Source organism: Staurois parvus, unplaced genomic scaffold (assembly GCF_062004578.1).
Source record: "Staurois parvus isolate SC_StPar_1 unplaced genomic scaffold, SC_StPar_1.0 ptg000106l, whole genome shotgun sequence".
In the NCBI taxonomy this organism is placed as follows: domain Eukaryota; kingdom Metazoa; phylum Chordata; class Amphibia; order Anura; family Ranidae; genus Staurois; species Staurois parvus.
This window is the reverse complement of record NW_028317902.1, coordinates 8787501-8807864: the sequence shown is the minus strand read 5'-3', so window position 1 is coordinate 8807864 and position 20364 is coordinate 8787501. Positions and strand designations below refer to the sequence as shown.

Genomic DNA, 20364 nt, shown 5'->3' with positions numbered 1-20364 from the left:
CAATGCCATCAGCAACAATGTTTATGTAGGAGGTAACTACTAACATTTATAGGTAAAGTTGATCCAAGGAATATGCGATTGCCTCTCAGGGGATCAGGAAGGAACCTTTTCCCCCTGCAGGAGCATATTGGATAATGCTTTGCTGGGGTTTTTTTTGCCTTCTCTGGATCAACTGTGGGTGTAGGAATATAACTTTTTTTTTTTTTTTTTTTAATGGTTGAACTGGATGGACTTTTGTCTTTTTGCAGCCAGACTAACTATGTAACTATGTACATGAAATATAACAGTCGCATGAATGGCAAGACCCAGCAAAAATATTGCCCAAAGCTTCACACTGCCTCCATCAGGTAGCCTTCTTCCCATAGTGTATCCCGGTGCTCTCTTTTCCCCAGGTAAGTGCCGCATACACATCTGGTCATTCACATAATGTAAAAGAAAACATGGGTCATCGGACTAGGCGACCTTCATCCATTGCTCTTGCTCCAGTTTTGATGCTCACGCCAATGTGTACACTTTTACAAGTGCCTAAGAACTTGTAAATGTGAATGTGTGAGGAACAATGTCTCGTGGAACATGTAGTCATGGGCTGCAGAAGAAAGCTATGTAAGGGCTCTTTGCAGCGATGATCAGCACATGTATGATACAAGTTTTATTTATGTTTCACAGTATACATTAACCCCTTTTAGTAATAGTTATCTGCAGCTGAGCTACAGATATTTTTGCATTAAGTGATAAATATATTATGTATAGTTAAAATTTTATTACTTATATTATATGTCTTAGTGACAGCAGGTGCAGGGAGCTTGTATCAAGCTACCTGCCTATGACAAGGGAGTTTGTCATGTATATTATATTACAACCTGGTTTGAAAATCTGGAAAACAGTGTTTTAGGCCGTTACATTTTTTCTTTAAATACAAATTTTGATTTGGTCTTGATATGTACCAGACTTAACCTCTTAAGTATATGCTATATATCTCTTCTGTTATTCTGAATTCCCGATTAGAGATTTTGTTCCCTAACCTTATAACCTGTTATCTATACAAGGGGCGTGCAAGTAATACCTGGACTTTTGAGTTTATATAATAAAAACCAACTTTCAAGGAGTGGAAACTGCTTTTTTTTTTTTTTTTACACATACTTCCCTGATACATTTATACACATATCCCAGGGTTTAATGCCCTGAAAGCTTTGGCACAGAAAGATTTGTCAATACACCTGAACCATCCTAGGACAGCCTGCTTCATCATCAGTGCTGAAATGCTGACCTCCAAGGAACTTTTTTAGGAGTCCAAAGAAGTGGAAATCACTCATAGCAAGGTCCTGCCTGTAATGGGGAAGTGGCAATACTTTCCAGCCGAGTTGATGTAATGTGCATGTAGTACAGTAAGCAGTAGGAGCTTGTGTGCTTTCCTGGAAAAACAAGATGCCCTTATTGATCAAACCAGGCTGTTATTTCCACAGACATGTATTCACATCACTTAGTACACAACAGGAATATTCACTGTCTTGGTACCCAGCATGCGCTAATTTTTCGAAAATGCAAATATTTGTGAATGATTTTGTTCACCGATCCCACAAAAAGATGAGTCTATTGGGCAATTTCACAACAGGTTGTGCGTCGATTATCCAGGATCAGGCGTTCCACGTGCTGAATGCTCACTGGAATGACTGCTGTGTGCTGGGAACCACCATGGCTGGGATCGTTACTGACAGACGTACGGCCATCTTTGAAAAGTTTACATCATTCAAATGTCTTATTGCGGCTGAGCGTCTCTTCACCGTACTGTCCTTGAAGCCTTCTGTAGATATCTGTGGGTTTTACTCCTTTATTCACAAGTAACTTCATCACCACACGCTGTTCCATGAACACACTCTTGTCTGCCATATTGATTATACGCGGTGACGTCACGCCGCCGCCGCCGAGACCACGAGGAGGTCTGGCGGCCATCTTTTTTGCTGTACATGGTCAGTGACAGTTCTTATACTGTTTCTATTGTATCACACTATCTTTCATAAATGCTTATTGCTGGAAAATACTACACTATGGGCATTCTTCTTTCTGGCTCTATATGAGTCAATACCGCCATAGAGCCCATACCTGGAGGACGACAGCTGTGGGGCAGAGTACCAGGGAGGAAGGAGATCTCGTGGACCTGACCAGGCTGACTACCTTTTAAGGGGTGACCTCCGGCCTTATATCATATACCATGCGCATCATGATCTGTCATCGGGTGAGTGTGCATTTTTAACATCCCTTTGACACATCACCTGTATGATCATCTGGGAACGCACGGATTACCCACCAGAGACTGTTTTTGTTCACATCATCACTAATATCTATTTTGAACTTTTACTTGCTCTCTACTTAGGGGAGCTTCGTGGATCACATATGCGGATTGGATGCGGTTTGAACCACATGCAATCAAAATGACATGTGAAATAAAAAACAAAAAACATTACTTCCTATGGTGCCTGTTCACATATGTCTGATGCACTGGCAGTGCAGATTCAGTGCGGTTTAAAAGTCATGCCCAATCTCTGAGCAGTGCAATCTGGTTCAGGTGCAGAATACAAGCAGTTGACTTCTATGGGAACCATTTCTAAACCACATATGTGTGATCAGGATAATCCTGAGAGCCAATCCTGTCCTGAACCTGATGTAAACCTGACATGAATCGGTGAACAACTACCGTATCAATTAGCTGTGAAACCTGAGCTTCAATTCGCACCACACATGTGTGAATCAGCTCAAAAAGATCCCGATTTGACTTGAATGCCCCTCGTATTTTCCACTGCTTATAGATATTCAAAAATATATACAGGTATTTTTTTAAACTTTCCATATTCACTAAACTGCACACCACTCTTTTTACTTCTAGCTATGTTTTTTTTTTTTATTCTGCTTTTTAAAAAATTTGTACAGTTGTGTAATGCAAATGCAATGTTCATGCTTTTTATTCTGCAGTTTAAGTGCAACACTCAATTTGTTCATTAAATTATCATAAATAAAAGAAAGAAAAACCGGCATGGTGAGGTTTTTATCAAATTGAAACAATAAATCGGCCAACTAATTGATTATAAAATTAATCGTTAGTTGCAGCCTTAAACACTTCAGTTGTTCTAAAAACAGAAATTTCACTATTAATGCAAACCCTAATTCTCTAATCCCTGGCAGCTAGAACACCACACTGATTTCCAGGGTCAGTAGGAGCACTTCCTGGAGTGAAGCCTGTGCTGTAGAATTTCCTCTCAGCAACAATCACCTTAAGGGCTTGTGTCCATGGTACCAGTTTAACATCAATCTGAGATCATTCAGGACTCAATGACAGGTGCGTCTGACCTGCAACTCGGTTCCTTCTCAATCACGTCAAGCTGATTTTGCAATTCCATAGACTTGTAAAGAAATGCAAAACCTGCTAGAGGTGATTAAAAGCTGATCAACACAGGTCATTAAACTTCCAAAGTTGGTCTAGTAGAGACTGGTTGCAAAAATAAATAAATAAAAAATATATGGATTTTAAAGTGGTGTCACTTAAATCTTGTTCTAATTGCACCTATAACTTAGTATTATAGTGATGTTTCCAATCAGAAATTCTGGTCAAGGTGACAGCCAAAACTATTTTTTAAAATCAGGTAAGGCTAGGCCTCCAATCAGCTTTCAGCCACGTAAAGGATAGCATTGGAGACTTGGGGCTGTGTTCGGTTCCAAACCGATCCAAGAATCAGAAAATGTAAGGTTAAAAAAAGAAAAAAAAAAGTGGGATGTTGTATGGCAGCATCTGAAAAAAGAAAAAAGTACTCTGGGTAAAATATTCATTTTTTATTACACTGGTTCTGCCTAACCAAGCCTGGGCTTGGAAAGTCCATCAATGCAAGTCCAGCCTATTCAAGGTCAATAGGGGGATGTAGTTCAATCTAAACAAGCTGGGAAGGCAGGGGGCAAGTAAGATACCAAGATATCTTAAGGAATTAGTTTGCCATGAAAAAAGGGAAGAATTGTTTAAAAGGAATAGTTCACCTTCAAAGAACTGTCTATGCAGGTAAGGGGCATCTTGGGAAAAAAAAACAAACAAAAAAACAAACAAAAACTGTGTCACCCACTAAAGTTGAATGATGTCCTTGCTATAGGTGTAGGCCATTTACATACCTCATGAAGCCTGGCTGGAATACACCTAGACTTGCTAAGTGAGGCCTAGTCATTACTGCTCACCACTACCATCGCAAAGGAGTGAGCTTTTTCTCTGATTCAGACCCCCTCACATGCTCCCTGTCTCCCCTGATACAGTAGCTCTGAGCCTGAAAGCTCACTCCTGTGATGGATGAGGTGAGCAGTAACATGTAGGCCTCACCTATTATTACACAGAATTTAAATAGCACCAACAGTTTGCTCAGCGCTTTACAATATAGCAGGAGACAATACAGCAACGATACAGTTCAATACAAGAGGGTTAGGAGGGCCCTGCTCCTTGACTGTGGAGGATGAACTGATAGGAGGAATAGAAGATTAGGTTATTAGCTGAAGGCAGGATAGGATTCCCTTGAAGAGATTCTTTTCAGAGATTGCCTAAAAGTGGGACAAGTAGGCGATAGTCAGATAGACTGGGGTAGAGTTCCACAGGATGTGGGAGGCTCTGGAGAAGTCATGGAGATGAGCATGGGAGGAGGAGACAAGGGAGCTAGAGAGCAGGAGATCAAGGGAGGAGTGTAGAGGACAGTTTGGGAGGTATTTGGCAGACATGGAATAGTTGGTAAGGTGGATTAGTATGGCAGCAGCATTCATGATAGGAGATATCCTGCAATTAGTTAGGCCAATGAGGAGGGAGTTACAATAGTCAAGGCGAGAGAACCAGAATAATAAGTTGCTTAGTGGTTTCAGTGGTTAAGAAAGGGAGTATCTTGGAGATGTTGCAGAGGTGAAGTCTACAAGATTTGGACAGTGATTGGATTTGGGGCTGAAAGGACAGGTGCAGTCTATGATTACATCTAGTACCCTGGCATGAGGGGAGGGACTGATGGTTGTATTATTGATCTTGATGAAGAGGTCAAGGGAGGGCGCACAGGCTGGAGGGAATAGTATGAGCTCTATTTTAGAAAGATTTGGTTTGAGGAAGTGGCGTGACATCCATGCTGATATGCCACTTAGTAGGTTAGTAATGTGAGAGGAGACTGAAGGGGCAAGGTGTGGAGTAGAAAGATAGATTTGTGTGTCATCAGCATAGAGATGGTACTTGAAGCCATGGAAGTTTATCAAGTGGCCAAGGGAAGTGGTGCAGATGGAGAAGAGAAGTGGTCCAAAAGGACAGAACCTTGAGGGGCCCCTACAGAAAGAGGAAGTGGAGCAGGAGACAGAACTATAGGTAACACTGAAGGAGCATTGCAATGAGTAGAAAGAGAACCAGGAAAGAGCAGTCTAAGGCCAAAGGAGTGGAGTTTTTTTTTTTTTTTTTTTGAGGAGGGGATGGTCAACAGCATCAAAGGCCACAGAGAGGTCAAGTAGTAGCAATTGGTTTTATCAGTTTAGTAAATCATTAGTGAGTTTTAGTAGGGCAGCGAAAGCCCGACTGTAAAGAGTCCAGAAAATTGTTGCCAGTGAGGTAGGAGCTCAGGCGATTGTAAACTAGGGTGGGTGGAGGTGGAAAAAGTAAAGAGATGAGGACTGGATGACAAGGTATTAATAAGAGTAGGGAAGTAGGATTGTTTGGCAGCATGGAGGGAGGAATTGTATTTGTAATAAAGCAGATTTATACAAGGTAAACGCTTGCTAGAACTTGGTTTTATACCACAATCGCTCCAGTGCACGGCTATGTCTTTTAAGATTTTATGTGTCGTCAGTCCACCAAAGTTGTAATGGTCGTGGCCTGATACTTTGTGTAGTTAGAGGATCAGGTGAGTCTAGTGTGGATGAGAGCAAACTGTTATAGACAGAAGTGGCCAGGTCAGGGCAGGACAGGGGAGAGATTCTGTCATAGAGGCGGTCAGTTGCAGAGTAAAAAAGAGAAAGGTTAAAGTTGTGAAGGTTTCTGCAGGTAATTGTTTGCTGCTTGAAGTGATAGGTGTTTGAAGACACTGTGAAGGTGATGTGATTGTGATCAGAGAGCGGAAAGGGGGTGTTTGTGAGGTTGTAGGGAGTGCAATGTCCTGGGAATATTCCTGTCAGGCTTCATGGAGGTAGAAAGAGCTGTCCAGTATGTCTTTAATCTACAGACACCCCTTACCTGCATAGGCAGTTCTTCGGTGAAGGTGAACTATCCTTTTAAAAGGTGGGTTACTTCGGCTGTAGGTAATGCGATATTAAAGATTACGGGTGAACCAACCTGCCGATATCAGTGCTCTATCACATCTCATCTCCTAAACACTGCAAAATCTCTTATCCCTCTTAACTGGAAAAAAATCAGCTGTTCCAACTGTGAAACAATGGCTGCTTGTGGTGGACCATATCTATCATATGGGAAATATTGCATATGAATATCAGGAACTGGCTTCTAAGGCAAATTGTTGAATGTTCACTGTTTGATGCTTACATGCCCTCTGAGCAGACAATCGTGAATTACACCAAAAGGAGAAAAGATGGGTCACCACACCTATTACTGGATGGAGAGATCCTGCCAAAAAAAAGGGGCCTTTACATGGGCCTACCAGTGGAAGACATGCAAAGCACAAACATCTATAAAATCATGTACCTATACGCTCAACAAAATAAAAGAGTGTTATCTCTCATTAAAAACATGACACCAACATCCAGTTGTATGATACAGTTCTCAAATGTTATGACGGAGTGTACAAAGCGTGTAAGAACAACACATTTCATTGCATTTGCTTCCTCATGATCCACGCTTGAGATAAGCAACAAATCCATATAAAAAAACCACAAAGTGCAATAATGGGCCATCACTCTATGTATATAACCTCCGACAAGGTGCGGTGTCACCCCCTCAAAGGTGAAAAAGATGGTTAAAGGCAGCAATCAACTAGAGCATCTTATTAAAAGAGAGGAGTCAAAATTCAGATGTAAACTGGTTGTATATTCTTCAAACAAGGTCTCAGACTTCCAACCACTGCTCCAGTTACTCACTCAGCTTGACCAAATCTGTACTGCTCAACCTGCTAAGATGTTACCCAAAAAAACTAACACACCACCAGACCACCGCTTGTGGAAGACACATACACATGCTCACAGAGTACCAAGAGCAACTGGATGCTCATGGAGTAGGAGTTTTCCACAAGCGATGGTCTGGTGGTGTTTGTTTGTCTGCTCTGTGTAGTGGTTTTGCACAGAGCTGCCTCAAACCTCCTTCACTGGGGTCTCCTGCGGGCACTCCTGGTTCTTCTTCTGTGTGCCCCCATAGCATTGCGTGCATGTTTCCAAGCTGTGTGCATCTATGAAGCCGCAACATGCAGCACAGCTAACCCCCCCACCCCCGTCCGTTCTCATGGTATTTGATTGACAGCAGCAGGAGTCAATGGGTCTTGCTGTTGCTTGAGTCCCTGTGAGAAGAGGAAGAGAGCAGAGTTTCGTAGGAAACCCCATCTAATAATATCAAACATCTAATTACTTTAATAAAAAGAAAATGTATTACAGACAAATTATGTTACTGCTGAGATAAAGTAACAAGTGGATTTAAGAATAAAAACTTGCTGTTTAGGAATACCAGCATTTAGGAGTGCTGAGAGAGCTACATCTCCTTTGGTATGGAAATTTCTCATTTTCTATGTGAATGCTACTTACTGCAAAGTAATCAATGCAGAATGGCCATTGTGGCTTACCACAGTGTATTACAATACATTGGACTCTGTTCAAAAATAAGCCTGAAATTTGTGTGCTCCCTGCTCCCTTTTAACCAATATCAAGCATGGCTTTTTACCTGTGCTCATATTTATCTTTTTAGAGTGCCTGGTGTGGCTTCACATTCCAGCTATATATTTATCATTAAATAATAGAATACTGTTCTTCCTGATCTAGATACAAAGATTAGAACATATAAAATGTGGGGAAGAACTGTATGAGGCTTTTCTGGTAAACTACAAAACACATTTTGCACAGGCCAGCCATGCATAAAACCTTTGAAACCCTTCATATTACAGTTATATAAAGTAAGCCTGTGCTTTGCCCGTCCTTTGCCATCCCAAGCTTTACATATTCACCTTCCTTTTGTTCCTCTGCCATGAATAAGGAGAGGAAACACCGTTTGTTTCCACTGCAGAAAGCAAAGACATCCCTCCCATGTCCATCACTAGCAGAATGGTTTTTAAAAATGGAGAGTAGGCTGTGTGCCCTGCTGCTTCCAAAACACCAGCATGGGACCAAAGAGCACAGGACTCCAGCACACCTTTGGTGACCCAGGAAGAAGTATGGAACATTGTGTGAAACATGATCCTATTCGATATTGCAAGCCTCTTACCTTTTCATCTTAGGCCCTGGTCACATCATGGTGTAGCGGGAACGAGTGTTCCTACTATATGATTTTAACAGGACAATTTTTACGTGATTCTGTGTGTTGCATAGAGTAGCCCAGTCCCTTGAATGGGCTGCCCTATGCACGTTTGTTGCCTGAAAAGAAGTTCCTGTTCCTTTTTCGGGCGACAAGCTTCACACAATTTAAGACGTATTCTGCGTGACAACCAGGGCAGAATCGCATTGCACTGGGTATCATTAAAGAATAATGGAATCCAAAACACATGCAGCATGTTGTGCTGTGATTGCTACGCAATTTGCAAACATGGGCAGAATCACAACGATTCAGCCGACTTTCCAAAATCGTAAAAGATGTGAGGATTAGTGAACTGTGTTGAGAGACCAAAGTCTCACAACACAAGCAGATAATGCCAGCTGACTTTTCTTCATAGAGGATAACCATATTTATTTTAAAAAAGGCATCAACATTAAAAGCATAAGTTCACCTTTTGGACAAAAATAATAAATGCACATTTTTTTTGCAGGTAAAAAAAAAAAATGCATTATTTTGGTCGAAAAGAGCCTGTAAAACATTGCACCATCAATCAGTAGATCGCTGATGCCATGCAGGTCTCTCAGACCTGTCAGAATATCTGCTTGCCGTACAGGATGTAGGAGCAAGCAGATACATTGACAGGAAGCATCAATGAACTACCGTGACAATCTACAGCGCCGTAGTAGTTCATTGAAAACCACAAGCCTACAGCCGTTAAGGCGGTCAGGACTTGTAGGCACTCATTCACAGAACACTGTGAATGAGTGATGCTGCGTGTAAGTGGAGCCCCTCACGGCCTTCAAATCTGACAGATAGTACAGGGAGAAGTTTCCCCATACTGTCAGGAGGATGGGGGGGAATTTTATGCGCCCATAAGGGACAGAGCTGTGGCTCAGCCCTGCCCCCCACTCTCACCTTATTGTCTCACTGGCTGTGACGGACAGCAATGGAAACCAATTATTCCCAAAGCCGTCTCAGCCAATGAGGGGAGAGTCCAGGGACAGCCAAGGCTCTCGTGCACATTGCTGGATCGAGAGGGGGTGCTGTGGTGGGAGCAGCACACAGAAGTTATTTTACCTTCATGGATATAATGCTAAAAAACCTTCTACCTTTAGAACCACTTTAATACTTGGGAAACAAATATTTAATCGTATATCTACATCTGACCAAAACAACACCTTCCTGCACGTTCAACTATCATCTTAAAGAGAAACTAAACTACATCTGAGCACCCCAAATAACCCCATTTATCCATGTCCCCATGCATTTTTTTGTTTGTGAGAAATCACCTCTCTAGAATTTCTAGCCACAGCCATCTTGAGTAAGAGCAGATGGTTCATGTACCATTTCCTGGTCCCATGCTCCTATTTTACTTCTATTGAAGAATGATGTGAATGGTCAATGTTTTCTGTAAGGCAGCCCATAAAGTCATTTTTTTCCTTCAAGAAAAAATGAAGAAAAAAAAAAACCCCACCAATTCTCCAATACAGTGATCAGTGCTGCCAGCTGGTGGAACTGATCATTTGGGAAAAACCCAGCAGGGTGGTTGTACAGAGGTCAACTGGTAGATCGATTTCTGTACAACCAGCCTGCCATTACCTGGATCGACAATCAGCCAGTCCCTGCTGAACTGGTTGAATTTCTAATCCATGTATGGCCTGCTTACAGTGGTAGTAAAGTAACACAAAATGAAAGAGTTACCTTAAAACTAAGCCCTCAAACAGTTGTCTTCGCTGACAGGGCTTCCATCATCACCTGGTGTTCGTTCTGGGTTTGCTGGCTCCAGCCATTTAAACGGCCGAGCTGCAATGACGTTACTCCCATGCATAAGCATGGGAGTCACAATCGCAGCACAGCGTTCTGAAGGAGAACATACTCTGTATGTCATCCCTACAGAGCACAGCGCGCATGCGCTGGTGACATCATCAGCTGCAGAAAGTTAATATCTCCTAAACCAGAAATACTCAATTAAAATTCACAGAAATCCGGTTGGTAACATTTTCTTTCTTCAGAGGTCAGAATCTCAATTTTTTTCTCTGACTCAGGGATTTTCCATCACAGCCCCCCTTACATCACAACTCCCTTTCCCATCAGAGCCCCCCAACATTAAAGCCCTGCTTACGTCATAGTCCTCCTTGCAATCACAACCCCCACATCCCAGCCCCCCCTGACATCACAGCCCCATTTCAATCACAGCCCTCCTTCTCACACCACAGACCTTTCATATCATGGCTCCCTCCCTAAATCCCAGCTCTCCCCCAATATCACAGCTGCCTCCTCTCACATCACAACCCCCCATATCAGAGATGCCCCCTCTCATATCACAGCCCATCCAACTCAAAGCTCTCTCTCTCTCACATCACAGCCCTCCCTCTTCTCATCACAGCTGCCCCTTCTCACATCACAGCCTCTCAATATCAGAGCTTCTCCCTCACATTACAGCCCCCAGTATTACAGCTCCCTCCAATTACACCCCATTGCACAACTCCCCCCCCCCTCGCTGCCCCCCATTTTACAGCCCCTCCCTTCACTTCATAGCCCCCAAATCACAGATACCCCCCTCTGACATCAAAGCCCTCCCCTATTCTTCCCCCTACCTTAACAGTGTGCAGGGCAGGAGGAATGGCAGAGTGCAATCCTCTTCTGAATGTACTTGTTGCCATCGCTGCTGAACTCGCTGCAGGGAGGAGGGTGGGAGGAATGGCAGGGTGGACTGCTTTTCTGAGTGTACTCATCACTGATGCCGCTGAACTCACTGCAGGGAGGTGGGCAGGAGACATGGAAGGTCTGCACTGAGGTCGGGAGCTGCCTAACTATTCTTGGTAAAAGGTGTATGACCCACTTGTTAATGATAAAGGTTGGGCAGCTGTTGTTCCCCCTGTAGACCTTCCGTGCCTCCCGCTCTCCTCCCTGCAGCGAGTTCAGCAGCAGCAGCAAGCACACTCAGAAGAGGAGTCCACCCTGTCATTCTCCTCCCAAATTCTTCCCTTCTGTGACTTCAACAGTCGTGGTGGCAGCAGGACAGGTCACAGAAGAGGAGCCCACCCTGCCATTCCTCCCACCCTTCTTCCTGCTGTGAGTACAGTGGCAGCAGGAGAGTACATTCAGAAGAGGCATCCACCCTGCGATTTCTCCCGCCCTTTTTCCTGCTGTGAGTTCGGAGGCAGTGGCGGCAGGACAGGTCACACAGAAGAGGAGCCCACCCTGCCATTCCTCCCACCCTCTTTCCTGCTGTGAGTCCAGCGGCAGCAGGAGAGTACATTCAGAAGAGGCATCCACCCTGCGAATTCTCCTGCCCTTTTTCCTGCTGTGAGTTCAGAGGCAGTGGCGGCAGGACAGGCCACACAGAACAGGAGTCCCCCCTGCCATTCCTCCCACCCTCCACAATTCTGGGATTTTAACAGCTGCAGCGGCAGGAGAAGAGGCATCCACTCAGGCTGCTACAGTGGTACAGTCGCAGTCTGGACAGGACTGTCACTCGGTCCGTGTCTGGACCGCGGTCCGCCATTTAGTGATGCCTGTCCTAAACAGTACACATTTAGGAGATATTCCTTGTGCCCACAAGTAAGCTTATTAAAGTCTTACCTGTAGATACAAGTCACCAAGCGATGTTTACTACGGCTACTAAGGACAGTATGTTGGTTTGAAATTAGCAGAATTAAACAGATGGAATTAAGTTAATATAAATTATTAATATAAACATAAATTTCAATTAAAAAAGCACTTACAAATAACACATTTTATAAAATATATGTACAGGAGGAGAAAACAGATCTCCACAACCAGACAATGAGTAAATATTAAACCAATGTGGTTTGCAGCACCTCCAAAACAAAAAAAAAAAAAAAAAAAAAAAGTGTACTTCAATCTTTCTAAGCAGATTTAGAGAAGAAGAAAAAAAATGTATACAAGTAAAAATGTAAACAAAAATTATACTATCTTATATTTATATTGTTTTACATGCCTGATAAAGGGTTTGCTGCCTGAAAAACAGTTACCAACATGTATTTATCTTTGAAAAGCACAGACTCATTTACACTTGTGTTGAGATTTCTGTACTAGAAAAACGCCAAACTCTGCAAGGGAACACAGAAAACAATTGTTTTCTATGCGTCTAGTTTACATAAAAACGCAGATGGCAGATGCAGAATTGCAGTGCTAACTCCTCCAACATGTCTGCAGTTTACTGCACCGCTCTGCAGCTCCTGCACCTTGTACCATGCAATTCGGTTGCAGTGCATTTCCAAAAGTAGTGCCTGCACCAATTTTAGTGTGGAGTGCTGTGTTTTCAGCCTATTCAAAATGAATAGGCTGAAATCGCACTGAATTGCAAGTGAATCACACACCAACGCACAGCACGCTCCTGTGCGACTCCCAGTTTGAACCGACCCTATATGCATTAAAAAGACAAAAGGAAAACCACCCACTATAACGGCCACAGTAAGTGGGGGTACTTCTAAAGCAAGGATCCTATTTTTAGGCAACAAAACAGTTTTGGGTTGACTGACCCTTTTAGGTCAATGCTAAATGTCTCTAGATCACAAGGAGAGATACTATACTAAACTGCAGCCAGTAAGTCCATTCATCCTAGACCCTCTTTACATTGTACACTTTAGTTCTCTGTAGTTCTTTCCTCTTCAGTTTCTCTCTTCTCACCTCAGTGCCTTTTACTATCTTGTTATTAGCAGCTGTGTGTCCCCTCAGTATGTCTCCTTGGGGCACCTCTCATTAATGCTGCGTAGTTACTATAGTAGCATTGCTATAGTAACTGCTGTGCTGCATCTCAGTCTTCAATATACTACTTATGCACAGAAGTTCAAACCTGTATGAAAAAATATTAAGCACACAGTATTCAAACAACTCAGCCAATAATAAAACAATCTACTACATAGTAAACCTGCAAGAAAATGAACTAGTTTCAAGGGTAGAGAGCTACTAGCAGTCCCTGGTAAACTGATTATACAAACCCTGGAAATCACGTCACTTGGGCCAAATCAGAGAAGTGAGAAGCAGGTGGTTTATTTGAGGGATGACGATTTGAAGGTTTATTTGAGATGGAATGCACAAACCTCCATATAGGCCATTACAGAGCTGTAAGTAGTGTGAATAGACTACAAGAGTGCTAATCAGCAAGCTAGAGGTCCATCGAGAACTACAAGCTATCTGCAACAGTGGCAGATGGTGTGAATAAATTGCACGGTTGTGCGGGTGGAGTGATGGAGCAGGTCTGGAGCACCTTACACCCCAAGAGACTTGTTTCCATTGCACACTATGGAGCCACAAATTGCACTGCAACCACACCAAAGTAGCACCTGCACCTTTTCCAAAAAAAAACCAATGAGCTGCATTGAGGTGAATGGGCACCACTGAAAATGTGATTTCCATTGTCAAGTGATTCTGTGCACCAAAGTGGAGCCTGATGGTGACCATAAGCCCTTGGTTTACAGGTTTTGGATACCTAATGAGCTCTCCTTTCCATTGTTTTTTAACTTTCTTCCTGCTCACAGGGAGGTTGCCATATCTACTGTGGCATCCTCCTATATAAAATCTAAAAAAACAAATAAAAACAAAAAAAAAAAAAAAAACAAGGAGAGTAAGTTTCCACGAATTATCAGGTGGTTTAAATCCCAACTGCAGGAACTTTATTTTTTTCCCCAAGTTGACAGCTTGGAGTCTTGAGATGGACCATTGCATACATCTGACATTAAAACAGCAATAAAACAGTTAAACCTATATATCAAGTATGTCAATTTGTTCAGCCAGTTTGGTGACTAAACCATACTTCTATAATAATACGCAGCCACACACATGACACTATGTCTTCATTTAGTTTCTAGGTTCCTGTGTCACCTCTCCCTATCCAGCCTGCTCATTTGGACAATGAATCAGCATCACTGCACTGGCGATTCATAGACCAATGAGCACAGAAGCTGTACAGCTAAACCAGGAAAGAATGGAATTCTCTTTCAAGTTATGCTGAGTAGGAGGGATGAGTACATCCCCAAACTATCTTCCACAGAATTTGTAATGCTGGTCAGACAAACATTTACAAGATATGCATTTCAACTGTGTTTTCTGTCATTTGCCTGGAATTCAGCTTAAGGCTCCATACACACTAGCCTTTTTTTTTTCTGTATAAAAAACGCTGGTAATAGTGGTTTTTAGTAACATTTAGGAGCGCTAGCGCTTTATTAGCGTTTTTACAATACACAAGAGGAAAAAAGAAAAAGTTGTTAGGTGCATTTAGGAGCATTCAACGGTTCTCCTGCTGGAAAAACGTTACCAAAAACTCTACAAAATACAATTTTTTTTCCTGCTCCTAAATGCTGAAGCTTGAAAAATGCTGTTAGCCTAAAATAGTGTGCATGGACACATAGCAGAACACTATTTAGCTTCTAGGAGAATAAACAAATTGCTGATCACAGCTTCTAGGAGGTTAAAAAACATGCTAGTGTGAATGGAGCCATAAACTCCAACTCTTAGCTTTGGGCTCCCCCCGACAGTATTTTATGCTTTTTAGTTTTAAAGCCCAAGTTTATAGTTAAAACCTTAAAAAAAATAGATATTTTTCTACATACTTACCTGTAAAATCCATTTCTTGGAGTACATCATGGGACACAGAGCAGGCTATAAAACTGACTATGTGGGCTATATGCCACCTATAGGTGAATGGACACTGGCTGACCAAACAGGAAGTCCTCCCCTACATAACTCCTCCTACACAGGAACTACTTCAGTTTTTGTAGCAAGTAATGAAAATCCAGAAAAAGGGGAGGGACCTCTGTGTCCCGTGATCTACCCCCAAGGAGTGGATTTTACAGGTAAGTATGCAGAAAAAATATCCAATTTTCTTTAACGTACATTACAGGACACATAGCAGGCTATATCAATGACTATGTGGAACGTCCCAAAGCAATGAGACCTTGAGGGGTGGGTGACATCACAATAACCACCGCCATCAATCCCAAAAGGAGCTACTCAGCTGTTTGCAATACACTGCAGCCAAAGGCAGAATCCTCTGTGGCTCTGACATCTACCTGGTAAAACCTTGCAAATGTGTAAACCGAAGACCATGTAGTAGCCTTGCAAACCTGAACAGTTGACACCTGGAGCAGGATAACCCAAGATGCCCCCCATACTACAGATAGAGTGTGCTCTCACCCAAAAAGGTGGAACCTTGCTCTTCACACCATAGTCTTGCATGATTAACTGGCAAATCCACTCAGGAGAGGGCAGGCGGCATCCAAATCAACTATTTCTGAGTCCTGGCAAAACAAACAAGGAATCAGCCTTTCTAATCTGCGCCATCATTATCAAAAAGGTCCTTACTGCCCAAACCACATGCAGGGCATGTAAAGATCTTTTTGTGGCTGAGATCTAGGGAAAAAAAACAAAACAAAAAAACAAACGAAGAGGGAATGTTCTGATTTAAATGGAAACTAGAAACCACCTTTGGCAAAAAAAAAGACAGATGAGGCTGCAACACCACCTTACTCTGATGCAAAACCAAAACTTCTTCTCTACAATAAAAAGCTGCTAACTCCAACGCCCTACTTGCAGAAGTGATTGCCACCAAACACTGAACCTTTCGAATTAGCAGAACTAACGGAATTTCCCCGATAGGCTCAAATGGTGGTTTCTGTAAAACTGACAAGACCCCTGAGCACCAAATCTTTCAGATAGCCCAAGACTGCAAAGATACTGGCTCCAGTTCTGGGGCTGCTCAGAACTCAAGAAGTATCAAAACACTCGAGGGACCGTGGCTAGCCCAAAAGTTAGTGCTACGAACTGAAAATGTGAGTTTCTATCGCAAATTTCAGAAACTTTTGATAAGCGAGAAATTATCGGGATATGGAGGTATGTGTCTTTGAGGTCTACGGATGCTAGAAAGTCTCCTTCTTGTAACGATGCTACTACTGATCAGACTGACTCCATCTGAAATGAATGAACCTTTAGAAACCAGTTCAGCCCCTTTAGATCTAGAACAGGCCTTAGGTCCCCATTCGGTTTTGGAACCATGAACAGGTTTGAATAAAATCCCTAGAATTTGTTTGTCTGCTGGAACCTCCACAATCACGCCTTGGGACATCATGTGGTCAACTGCCTGAAACAAAGATTTTCTTTTCAATGGATTCGTGGATATATTGGACTTTAAGAAATGGGGAGCAGGAAATCTCCAAAACTCCAGTCTGTACCCCCAAGTAACTGTAGAAGTGACCCACCTGTTCTAGATGAGCTCCTTCCAGATCTCCGAAAAATCCAAAGGTCTTCCCCCCACCCACACGAGTGGAGGCGTCCCTTCATAAGGAAGCAGACTTTAAATCTGAGATTTCTGCACCCAGGGCTTCCTCTGACCCTAGCCCTGAAATTTTCCTCTAGACACAGATCCCTGTGCATGGCGAAACGATTGCCTGATGGAAGAAACACCTGCCACCAAAGTGCCTTGCCCCTTAAAAATCGGACGTTTGGACTTTTTCTTAAAAGGGGTACATTTTTCCACGGAGACCTTCTGGATAGACTTGTCTAGGTCCTCCCCAAACAGATGTTTACCATGAATGGGAAAACCCGCCAACAACTTCTTGCACAGCAGTTCTGCCGACCAACACTTTAAGCACAAGACCCTGCGCATGTGTACCAACTGAAGGACCATGTGAGAAAAAGAAGCCTTGAGGAGCGATTCTAGTTTTTTATCCGCCAGATCCTTAAACACCTGAGCATTATCCACAGGGAAAAATAAATGCTTATTCAGGAAAGACACAGCTGCATCCACTACCGGCATGCCCCACTTTTTAACAAACTTCTCCTCCATAGGATACAGGAGCAGGGGTGTGAAAGCAGACACCCTATATTTTGTGTCACATGATATTACCGCAAAGGTCTCCTATTTTTTTTTTTGATGGGGGGGTTTTCAGGGGTTGTGTGTTTAGGTACAACATTTTTTACAATTAAAAAAAACAATTTTTTTACTTAACTCTTTTCCCCCCCCATCATATAGGGGAGAAATGTCCCCTGTGATGATTTTTTGGTGACTGGTTCTCTAAAAGACCATGCGTCCCCCCTGTGCTCTACTGAATGTAATGCAGTGTACTTTAGCGCAGTGGCGGTTTTAATGAGCCCAAACAGAAATAAGAGACCTCACATGCTTCCACTGGAGGTAAATTGAAACCTGACCGGACACCATATCAGTAAGGCTCTTAACTAATAACCTCTGTGATTGAGAAGCAGAGACCCCTTGCTTCTCATCAGGCTGTAACTCCTCGGACAGAGAACCAATTGCCTGACCTTCCTCAAGATCCTCTACTGCATCTTTATCCTCAGGTTCCACCCACTCTTAAGGACTGGTGGGTCCAAGGATGGGGGATTTCTCCCGCTTCCTAACCCCTTGAGCCACGGATGCAACCATCCCTGCAATCTTGTCTTCTAACCCTGTCAAGGCTGATGCAAGATCCTCCTAAGAATCAAAACACAGCATCCACAAATAATCCTGCTATAAGTCAAGTAATACGCTCCAGTGCAGTCCACTGAATCAAAGTATAGCAATCCTGCTGCCTGACTGGCTGACCCCCCCCTCAAGGAAATATTCCTGTGCCCTTGGTATAGCCTTCCCTGGGTCATGGCTATCCCTCAAGGGTCCAGCAGTGGCGGACATAGCAGCCGACGTGTGACCAGGCAGCATCCCATAGAAATAATATGGCTGACTTCCTCTTCCTGCCGCTACTGTGCATGTCCCCACAGACCGTGCGCGCACACGCAGTTCATCACTGCAGACTCCCTCAAGTGGCCAAAATAAGCAGTACAGGCTGAACAAGTACTTCTCCTCAAGGTCCTCCCAGGCATCGCCATAGCAGTCTCCTCGATTAACTTCCATTTCTTATACATAGAGGAACACTTACCAATCCCACCACAGGCCCCTGAGCATTAGCCAGGGGCAAACCTTCACTCATCACAGTGGGCCTTGTACTAAAGCCCTTCAAGGACTTGGCCCCCCCCCCCTTTTCTTTGAAATGGGGGCCCTAGTGCTGCTTGTGTTCTGTGAGCATACTTGGGAGTTTTGGAACTATTTTACCTGCGAATCAAGGACTTCAATCGGAGTGCAACATCTGGTGCAGCTGTGCCTGGTAGCCAATCAGCTTTTTTAATTAATATTGGTTCTCACCGGTGTGACATGTGATTTACAAATCGCACCTGACATTGCAGCTAATGTATTTCTATGGCACTGTCTTTATCAGTGCAATTTGAAGTAGCGCAATTTCAAAAATATTTCCCACACTACTTTTTTTCCCATTGTGATTTGCATTGACTTCTGTTAAATGAAGTCGCAAGCCACAAAATGCACTGATCTGCAGCTTTTAAATTGAAATGGCGCTACTTCACTTGAAGTAGTACAAAGTCGCATTCAGTATGAACCAGAGCTTAAGCTTTGACCCCCCCCCCCCAAAAAAAAAACCCTTGATTGGTTTCTATACACAGCTGTACTAGATTTTGCACTCTCCACCTTTAGTAAATCAACCCCAAAGTGTAGCATCTGATACTGCTGACTGGGGGTTCAAGGGTGCATACCCAGAACTGCCATGATCCTGGCACTATTACCCAAAGCTTGTTTAAAAATGAGCCCAAAAAAAAAAAAAAAAAAAAGAGAAAAAAAAGTTTATCTTTACAGCTGGCCATAGATGAATCAAATCTTGGACAGTTCACCACAGATCGGACTAGACCTTAAGGGTTAATCCTCTGCATTGTGTGGGGGGTTGAGAGGGGTTGGGCTTCGTTTCCGCCATCCCCCTCTGCCAATCCCTCCACTGGCTTCCGATTGCGCAACGGATCAAATTCAAAATCCTAACACTGACGTACAAAGCTGTCCACCATACTGCCCCAAACTACATCACTGACCTAATATCCAAGTACCGCCCAGCACGCACATTCCGCTCCTCACAAGACCTCCTTCTCTCTAGTTCCCTGGTCTCCTCCTCCCATGCCCGCCTCCAGGACTTCTCCAGGGTGTCACCCATCCTCTGAAACTCCCTGCCTCAACCCATCAGATTATCACCTACTCTCCTCTCCTTTAGGTGCACCCTGAAAACCCATCTCTTCAGGGAAGCCTACCCCACCCCCTGCTAACTTGCCGACCTCCTCCACTCTTCCTACCACTCCATCCCCCACAGCCATCTCCTCCTGTGCCACCATCCCCTCCCTCCTAGATTGTAAGCTCAAAAGAGCAGGGCCCTCAATCCCCTCATGTTTTGCATTGTATTGGTATTGTTCTGTCCCCCTTTGTAATGTACAGCGCTGAGTGAACTATTGGCGCTTTATAAATACTGTATAATAATAATAATGTAAAAGGCTGTCTAATCTGATCTTCTCTGATCCTCCCCTTCTTTCCCAGTTCCTAATCTAGCTGCTGCTAGTACAGAGTCCTAGGAGACAATCTGCACTTGCTCAGTTCAGTGTGTATTGCTAGTTTTTTTTTTTTTTTTGGGGGGGGGGGGGGGGCATGTGATTAGCACAGGGTCAATCAACACTGTCAAAACAGAGGGTCAGGGGTCATGCAGTCTCATGAAAACTACTACAAGATTAACTAGTGCTCAGCTGGTCAATGCTATATACTGCTGATAAAGAATTTAGCAGTTTATATTTACTAAAGTAATTGCATTTCCATGTTCTGGGTACTGTGAGAGACCAAATACAGTGAATTCAGGGTCCTGGGTTTAGTAATACTTTAAGGGAGAGTACAAGAGCTGCCATTGTGAACTTATTCTGACAATACTAGTTGCTTGGCTGTTATGTGGCCCCCGAGACTAATATTTTAAAGTCCATGACCTGAGACAAGCATACAGATCAGAGAAAATCTGCGATTAAGGATTTTCAATATATCCTTGGTTTGTGATGAAGATAATTTGAGATTGAAGTGCTAAACCAAA

At 43.2% G+C, this 20364-nt stretch overlaps 1 protein-coding gene across 4 annotated transcripts in view; it reads right to left on the bottom strand.

Moving 5' to 3' along the window:
* PRRC2C (proline rich coiled-coil 2C) overlaps positions 1-20364 on the bottom strand; it is a 119356-nt gene that overhangs the window by 85389 nt on the left and 13603 nt on the right. The gene's annotated exons all lie outside the window — the stretch shown is intronic.